We start from the raw sequence: 10,385 nt of genomic DNA on the forward strand, positions 1-10,385 counted from the left end.
GGGGGGAGATCACGCACGAGCCAGCAAGATATCTAAACACTGACAATGATAAAACCCAAAGTGTCACCACTGTACCTGATTTCCTTCGTGGTTCCTCGGTTGAGTCACGACGTGGCGCTCTATCGGTCCATCGAAGGTGTCTTCAGTGGGTTCGCCCAAACCTTTTAAATGGACCGACTTAACACTCACTCGCAACACACTTCGCGCTTCGCTCTTTCGATCAAGACTCCTCCGGCGACCTCTCGTCACCCGGGGACTGCTGGCGTTTTTGATTACACGGCATTTTATTTCCGGCTTGTGACAGAAGAGCAGAATTTACATCTAATTATTGATAACAACTCGTTTGAACCAGTTTCCAAATTCAAATACTTAGGAGTAATATTAACAAATGAAAATTATATTAAAGAGGAAATAAAAAGTAGGCTTAATTCAGGAAATGCATGTTACTTCTCTCTTCATAAACTTTTGTCTTCTCGCTTAATATCTAAGAAACTAAAAGTTAAAATATACAAAACAGTAATTTTGCACGTAGTATTATATGGGTGTGAAACTTGGTCCCTTACATTGAAAGAGGAACATATATTGAGAGTATTTGAAAATAAGATCCTTAGGAAAATATTTGGACCTAGAAGGAATGAGGAGACAGGTGAGTGGAAAAGGTTACATAATTTAGAACTACATAATTTGTATTCATGTCCAGATATCATTAGAATAATTAAATCAAGAAGACTTAGGTGGGCAGGCCATGTGGCACGAATGCGAGAGGAAAGAGGAGTTTACAGGATTCTTGTTGGGAAACCTGATGGTAAGAGACCTGTAGGAAGGCCAAGACGAAGATGGAGGGACAACGTTGAGATGGACCTAAAGGAAATCGGTAGGGATGGAAAAGAGTATATAGATCTTGCTCAGGATAGGGACAGATGGAAGGCCTGTGTTGCTGCAGCCATGAACCTTCGGGTTTAAGAAGGCTAGAGAGTTAGTTAGTTAGTTAACTATAATGTTATTTTCATAAGTCAAACAAACCTAAATTGTGAATCTCCATTGTAAATATAAACTGTTTTTAAATATCAAGTGATTTTATAATTTTATGAAGACTTAACACATCAGACATCAAACCTGGTGAGTTTTGAACTCTATTATCCATATTTCATTTTATACGTTATGCAATATTTAGTAATGTTAATGTGCAAATCGTCAATACGTATAATACTATCCCTCATTCCATAATATATGTTTTAAAAAATGTGTGTACAGCATGTCCTTTATGAAAATCCAGGATACGCCACTGTTAAATACAATGTATATCGAATTGGATACTTGTACTCAATACCCGTTGGGAAAAGGAAGGTTGCCTGAGGACTATTGAGCAAATGCGTGAAAATAAATAGAACTTTGCTTGTCTAAAACTATGCCCTGACATTACACCCCTGGACTTCTTTTTGTGCGACTGTGTCCAAGATACAGTGTTCAGCACTCCTGTCATTGATACTGATCGTTTGTTGAAGGCCAGAATAACAGCTACCACTGCCATAGTTGACAGTACAGCGCCTAGAATAACGTAGTGTTGAAAACGGCATGGTTTTGCTCTCTCTCGCTGGTTCCACTCGAAAATGAAATCCGCTAGAGGCGCTGGTGTTGACACCGGGGTACAGCGCTCGACTACTTATAATGGAAGTAAATGGGGTTTTTGCTGCAACGTCTGATTCTTTTCCTTGTAACATTTTTTTGCATCAGAAAATTGTTATGATATTTGGTACAGTAGTCGCGAAAATATTAAAGAATATTATGAACCGTCTATCATGACCTGTCCTTGAGTTTTTTTTTATTAACAATACGGAAGAAAACATAGGCATCGATTGTAACACGTAACATGACAATTGCTGCGAGAATTAGAATTGTGTATGCATTATCCTGAAAGGTTCATTAATATTGTCATTGCCACAAATATTATTTTTATGGAAATTCACACAGACAATACTCGTTTATTTTAATTAATTAATTTATTTATTTTATTATTAATTAATTTAATTAATTTGCGGCTTATTTTCATCAAGTACAAGGTAGACATTTTACAGCCAAGTCACGAGTAAAAATGCACAGTCCTTAACACCAAAGTTCTACTTACCAATCGACACGAATGTAAAGCAATTTGTTGATAGAGATGACAAGGTACAGTGGGATCCATGAGTATTACCGTGCAAATTGTGCATCACCAAGTTCGTGCACTTTATTTGACCAAAAAAGATCTTCAAGAATTAAAAGAAAACTCAAAAACAAACTGTTGACAACTTCTGCACCATCGTACATAAAAATCCATGGCTTAAAAACAAATCGGATGTAAGAGAAAAAATAAATGAAAATAGTCATGGACAATTTGCACGGTAATACTCAAGGATCCCACTGTACATCGTAATCGGCTATTTCAACTCCATGGAATATGAAATTAAATTCTTTCGAATATCTGCATTTCGGGAAAATGACTTCATAATATGTACGCCACGAAACATTTTTTCCCCTTCATGATACTATTTCAATTTTATTAGTATACAAAAATAAACTTGTGTACACAATCCAACGTTTGACGTCCAGCCTCACATGCGATATGTTGATGCTCGTGTTGAGTTGCACATAAAACGTATTTATGTTACTTTTCTGTGTAAATTAATACCATTTCGTGACTGCAAATCACTCCACAAATATAACTGTTTCCATCAATTCACTTACCGTCTTTCTAGAGAAACAAATCTACACAATATATTCCAAAAACTAACTAAGCCGCATTACTTTCATAACAAAATTAACCACTGTGTCGATCGCACTGCCATCTACTTGTCATCGTCTCGGGGAACCAGTTTCTTGGGTCGTTTTCCACACTACGTTATTCAAGGCGCTGTAGTTGACAGGGATAATGTGTATACAGGAAGGGTGCGGACATCTTTATACGCGCCACCAGAAGTGCGCATGTTGAAATGAACTAATACGCAATAAAACTTTACGCGTTGGTAAATCCAATGGGGCATGACATCAAAGTTGTAAAGTAAGTTTAGGGACACCCTGTATTATTATTGGCATCATCAATAAACAAAATACACTATTTATACTTCATTAATTTTGTTCAAAATGTTTCCTTATACTGTACAGAGGAAGCGAGATTACCAAGAGTAAGTGGAGGAGTTGATAGTGGCGACATCTCTCGAGCCAAAATACAGTCTCCCGGCCTAGGAGACGCGAACGCCAAGAGGACCGTCGTAAGTCAATTTTTCGTGAGGAGGGACACGCCCTGCCATCCCCCCGGGGATCCGCCGGCACAGGTGGTATCGATCCTGCAGGGATGCCCCGCTCGACCGCCGCTGTTTCTTCCGTGGAATATTTATCTTTCCGGGAGCGCAGCCACGGAACAAAAAGATCCCGTGTTTTCCTTGGGATGAATCTTACGGTACCTTATACCGGGGCTTACGTGAACCGGAGCTTTATGTGAGGGAGAAGATTTTCCAAAGGAAAATTCCGAGCGAGCTTAAAGTAAGGACGGAGTACCCCCAACGGCAAAAGTAGGCGAATTGTACGTCTCCATCTTTTTTCGGTCTCTTTTCCACAATGTGATGATCAGGAAACGTTTGATTGATGGATTCGGTGTTTTAAGTTCACTTTATGCGCAACAAGGCTAATCGGGACTGCACTTACAGTTTAAAGTGGGATCCGAACCACTATGTGCCTCCACAGGGTATCGAACCCGGTAACACTTGATTACAAGGCGACGACGCAACCACTGAGCCATCGGGGAAGCCCGATCAGGAAACGAATTTATATGTAAATATCAATGTCATTTTGTATTAACTTTGCTTATTGAGGTAAACTCCAAAAATGCTAGTTTTATTTTCCATATTGTATATATTAGCTTTCTTGACATATTTTAGTTATTTTTACATGTAATTTCTACAGTTTGAAACATTTACCGTCATTTTTCCCTTCTTTTGTTGAATACTGTAGACCAGTGATTCATATACTGCCAGTATTTTCACTGAAACTACACTTATACTTGTTAGTGTACTCATGATTATAGAATTGTAAATGATATGATTGTTCCAGATATGTGCTTACTTAGTACTTTTTACAGTTTCTGAATTTGAAATATGTATTTATTTTTTAACTTAAGGCAAGCAACCTTACCATGCTGACTTGAGAGGCTCGGGAAAATCTTGAAACTCTGAGAATGCCGTGAAACGAAGAAGTTTGAGAACACCTGCTGTAGACGACAGGGTGTAAGCGACGCACCTCGGGGAGAAGAGATACTAAAGTACCAAAGATTTTCCATTCATCTGCATCCTGTTCGTTCTGTATTCTATGTCAATTTCGAATCTTAGCACTAGAGACAATGAATCTCTAATTCGAACATTCTTCGCAGCAATATACATAGATTGGAAACTCAGCCTCTCGGAGTAAAATTCATTGCATATTTTAAATGTACTCCCATTGCTCCATGCTAAATTGAACGTAGTTTCACTGAGAATAAAGGAGGAGGTACAGTGGGATCCATCAGTATTACCGTGCAAATTGTCAATCACCATGTTCCTTCACTTTATTTGAGCCAATAAGAATTTCAAGAATTGAAAGAAAACTCAAAACAAGCTGTTGACAACTTCTGCATCACCATACATAAAAACCCAACGCTTAAAAACACATAGGATGTAGGAGTAAAACAATGGACAATTTGCACGGTAATGCTCATGCATCCCACTGTACTTGGAAAGAAGTAGCGGGGTCCGGTCTTCGAAGCCAGAAAACAGCGACGATGGGACTCGATGCGCTGACCCCTCGTTTCAGATCAATTTTTGTTTAACGTTTTCATACATGGGCCAACGAACAGAAATTGTTTCCGAAAAATGTGTCAGCACTGCTGTTACATTGTGCGAGGGTAACGTTGTGGATCAGTTATTTGTTAGGGGATCTTTCTTATGTTTTGAGCTATAGGTGTGTTTCAGCTACGTCACAAACTGTTGCATCGTGGCTTCGAACAGCCATGATTGAGGCCAGTTCTTGTAAGCGTACGGAATTCAAGTGGGCGGGCGGGAGATATTAATACAGGACATTCGTGATTGAAAACAAACGTGTAGTTCGTGCTGATGTAACGTACGCTACGTACTGGATATTTCCTTGTAAACTGGCCGTAAACATGCCTGCTGTGCGCATCCTGACGACACCTGACGACACATAGGGCCTCATATATTAATGGAACTTCTAGGTCATAAGTGTATTTCGTTACACACATACTTCATACAAAGACACACGCATATATATATATATACATATATATATATATATATATATATATATATACACTGGGTAAGTCTGTTTAAAGAAGCCCCGTTGAAAATGTGCTCCTTGCATGTAGGCAACCCTGGTACACCTAAGAGAAGAGCGGGGTAGAAAACATTCCAGGATATCGGTGACAAGCAGTTTAGACAACTTGACATAGAGTGGGATTGAAAAGAAAGTGTCCAGTAGTGACCTTGAGGCAGGCAGCGTGCAGGTCAGCTGAGTGCAGTTGAGCGGCGAAGAAAGTTGTGTGTGGTTCGATGGTCAGCATGGTGTTAACGGTGCAGTAGCGTATCTTTGTTGTCGAGACGTATGCACGCCTCGGTTTTTGGAAACAGTGTGCACATTTGTTTACGACGGAGTTCGCGGTGAATGGAGTTCCAGCGAAGGCCCCAACCAAATCAGTAATGCAAAAACTGATTGCAAAATGGCGGGAAACCGGATCCGTGCTGAATAGGCCAAAAGTGCGTCCAAAGACTGTCCGCACTGAGGCAAAGGTGGGCGACGCAGCGCAGCTAATGATGCGCGGTCCACGAAAATCATCTCGGCGTTTGTCACAACAGTTGCAGGTGCCCCAGTCAACCGCTATGCGGATCCTGAAGCAGGACTTGAACTTGCACGCATTCAAAGTTACCGTGATGCATCAGCTGCGAGATGTGGACAAGGCAGCTCGTGTGCAGTTTTGTGAGTGGTTTCTGTCCAATTGCTCCGGAGGTGCTGCAGGATGGTTACTTGTTCATTTCCGATGAGGCATGGTTCCATCTGTCAGGCTACATAAACTCCCAGAACACGCGACACTGGTCAGGTGATAATCCACACGTGTTCATGGAGGTTCCACTGCACGCCCAGAAACTCGGTGTCTGGTGTGCCGTGTCGTCACGCCGCATCATCCCCGTGTTCTTGCATGAGACTGTGAACTCGGCTCGTTACATCAGTAACATATTCAACGTGTTTGTTGAACTACTGACTGAGAATGAGCGAAGGAACGCTTACTTTCAGCAGGATGGAGCCACGGCGCATACAGCATGTGCAACGATCACGCGCATTGAGTCAGTGTTCCCGCCTGATCGCGTCATCAGCCGTGTCACGAACGAACCTTGGCCACCTCGTTCTCCAGATTTATCACCCTGTGATTTCTCCTTGTGGGGAGCTCTAAAGGGACAAGTGTATAGCAACAACCCTTACACACTCGAAGAACTCCAGAACAACATTATCACAGCTATCCAGGATATCCCGCAGGATGTGCTCGCCCGTGGTTTTCAGAACATGTGGTATCGTCTGCACACGTGCCTCGAGGTCAACGGAGGACACTTCCAGCACCTCTTCTAGGTAGGTTGTTGTCACACTGTACTGTATTTACATAAGAGATTTTTCATTAATTTACGTTTATGTAAAGTTGTCTAAACTGCTTGGCACCGATATCCTGGAATGTTCTCTACGCCGGTCTTCTCTTCAGTGTACCAGGGTTGCCTACATGCAAGGAGCACATTTTCCACGGGGCCTCTTTTAACAGACTCACCCAGTATATATGGTACATATATATAGAGTATAACAAAATACACTCCACATGAAGCGGCACTGGGGATCACCCAGTCTCACGTTAATGGGTATCAATGCCATGGATTTCCCTTAAGGTATGCATAAATCATTTCAAATGAACCTGGTCGTCAACCTTTATGCCTGGGAAACAAAACGGCTAAGGCACCGGAGAGCTCAGGACCGGACCAGCACCGTTTACGTATCTAGTTCTTACAGCAGCCACCAGATGTCATTCAGTCGGTCACGCGAGAGCCGTAGATCTTCCGGGCGGCGGTTGTCAGTGGCTCCAGGCGTCTGCTCCAACATACGAATCTCCTGCTAGGGGACTCCGGGGGGATCGGCCCCCGCACGTGACCTACACTTGTTATATTCCCTAGGAGGGACCTCATCAGGAGGGGCAGCTGAACAAAACACAAACTCCGGCAAAATGTTACATACTTTAATATCGCCGCGCGGGAAAGTATTCTCTGCACGTTTTACAGGAGGCATCAGGTTCCCCTTCTTTCGCGAGGGTGGCGGATGGAGGGAAATTTCTCTGCGGGTAACTTCTTCACGAAAAAGGGAATTTTTTGGCCCAAAAGTTACAAAAACAGGCCTGGTTAGTAACATTCTCGCCCGTAAGGTGACTCTAGCTCTAGAAGGCTTTAGTAATAATAGCAGTAAATTTCTACAATCAGATTTCGATTCGAACTGATATGTATCTGTGAGAGCTCATGCTAAGAAGCTGGAGATGTGAAAGCCGATGTGATTTGTACTCCCTCTCGAACAACACATATGACATTCTCATCAGTTCCAAACTTTTGGCCGCCCAGATGCTCGTTGAAGAGGTAATGGTCAGATGGTGAAAGTTCCAGACTGTATGGAGGATGTGGGACAAGGTTCGAGCAGCCACGTGTGGACGGGCATCATCAAGTAGAAATAACACAGTCATTTGTGACCTTTTTCTCTTGTTTCTCATGGCGGTTTGACTGTGCCTTCGAGGAACCTTGCATAATATTCTGCTTTGATTGTACGACACACCGTGTGAAAATTAAGGTGCAGTATTCCTTGGGAGTGCAAGAAGAAGCTGGGGAGTATCTTCTCGGGTGTTAACGACATCTTAGGCCTGCATGCATGCGGTTCATTTGTCAGCATTTTCGGATCCTTTTTAAAGGCACTGCACAAATTATACATGACAACATCTCACAGCATATTCTCGCTGGAGTGTTGTTTCAATTTGGCGCAAATTTCAGACTGTTTACGGCCTTATTTGGTGAGGAATTTGATTACAATGTGCTCTTCCATGCTCACGTGCACCTTTCCTTCACTGCACAGCGATAACCGATAGATTGTGCAACTGACTTTGGACAGTGTCGCCAACATTCCAATAACACACTTGTTCCCACACCAGATGGAAGTTTTGCACTAGGTACAACTTAAAATGCATATTTGCCCGAGCCTTGTACAGTCTTGGTTGTTACAATTCCATTGAAAGTTAATGGAATTGTTATAACCCAGAAGTGTCCGTGACTGTACCTCGCCCGGCCGTCCTGGCTAGATGGAACCTTCTGACAGCCGTCCGTTACCAGGCTACGACCTCGGGTGGCAATTTTTTTGAATAGTTGTTATTATTAAACAACACATGAACAATAATAACAGCAATCACTTTAATTTTTATTGTGCTTCCATCATTACGATTATTGTATTTACTGTGTCCTCATTGTCATACCTGTATCCTGGGTACAAATTCGATCCTCAAGTTTAGCGTGTGTGGACTCAATAAAACTAAAGCTCTAAATTAAAACCAGATCACTTGTTTTAACAGACTCCTCACTGGGGGTAATAAATGTGTAATCTCTGTCCTCCATTCTTCAAGACCAGGACTTAAGGAGTCGTGACGTCAACAGTGTACAGTGTGCGTCTACGCGTAAACAACGATAGTCTACATTCTACACGTAGACTATTGTATACACGTAGATGACGTAATCTATGTAAACAACTTGGCAAAAGGTGATAACTTAGCAAAGGGCACCGTGAAAGTAAACCAAAATTATACTCCGTATCAGTTGCTGATGTGTGAGCAGAACTTTTCATGCTTTTTCTTCTAAATTCGAACAATTTCTCACCTAGGAAAAGAACCTAACGTAAAATATTCTATTGTTTTATGGGAAAAAGACTACTTTTGCCTCACGACTGCCATCTGTTGTTGTTTTTGCATACTATGTATCTTCTTCCATAGTTGATGATAGAAGAGAAGAGAAATTTTGTTGAAAATAGGATTCTTGTCAGTTCGTTAGGAACCAATATAGTTGAAAATGTTACTTTCCTCTCATCAAAGCCTTGAAAATTATATTTTTAATTGTCTACGTAGTCTATGTAAACTACAACCCAATGTAATCTACGCGTAGATTACGTGTAGACAACGCATGTAGACGTAAACTTGTAGTGTACGGCACATCACTGTTGACAAAAGGGAATTTTCTTACGGGAATTTCTAAGGGAGGCAACCTCTACCGCTTCCTTCACTGTCGTGGTGCACTTCCGATACAGAAAGAACTTCAGTCGTAAAGACAGGTTCCTTCTAGTTTAACCCTCTTCCATAATTGAACCTTGCTTAACGTATTGTTTGGTCTTGTGACATTCAACACTGCATGGGCACATTGTTAAGAAGGCAGAGACCGTTACGAACTTTGGATTTCAGCAGTGTGGCGGCGTGCTCTGAATGTAAATTATGATCGGGTCTCCCCCGATCTCCTGGTACAATGCAACCCTTTAACTCTCGCACAATACAAAAGTATGTAAAAGAAAACACAGGAAATTATCAACATGTCTAGCCAGTGGCGATTATAAAAATGTAAACCTCTCGAAGTGAAATTACTAGTACCAAACATAATATTCCCACAAAATTATAAAATAAAGATGATTAAATGAACGGAGTTGCATCGAACTTGATTACCTTGTCAGGGTTTAATCAGACAACGTACAATATCTCAATTATACTTTCAGCCTTTCAGTTTCTTTATTTTACTATTTGTATTCTGCCGGCATTGTGGTGGAGTGGTTAGCACAGCGGCCTGGATATGGGCATTAGTTGAAGCAGTATCATCACCTCCCAGCATGGATGACAGACAGTCCAGAAAATGAAAAATCTGTCTCACGACAATAAAATATGCTCATAAGATTGTGCCCAACAATACCTACACGACAGAGAGGAGGGTGCAGCCATAAATTGCAGTACACGTACAGTGGGATCCACTAGTATAACTTGGCAAATTGTCCATGACTATTTTCATTAATTTTTCTCTCGCATCCTATGTGTTTTTAAGCGATGGATTTTTATGTATGCGGGTGCAGAAGATGTCAACAGCTTGTTTTGAGTTTTCTCATAATTCTTGAAGCTATTATTGGGTCAAATAAAGTGCAGGAACATGGTGATGGACAATTTGCACGGTAATACTCATGGATCCCACTGTACAGTCAGGACCATATGGATGTAAACACTGTCCCTTAATCGATCACCTAATGATAGTAACGTATTGTAAACAATGAATAAA

This window comes from Lepisma saccharinum, chromosome 21 (genome assembly GCF_977018435.1).
Source record: "Lepisma saccharinum chromosome 21, izLepSacc3.1, whole genome shotgun sequence".
In the NCBI taxonomy this organism is placed as follows: domain Eukaryota; kingdom Metazoa; phylum Arthropoda; class Insecta; order Zygentoma; family Lepismatidae; genus Lepisma; species Lepisma saccharinum.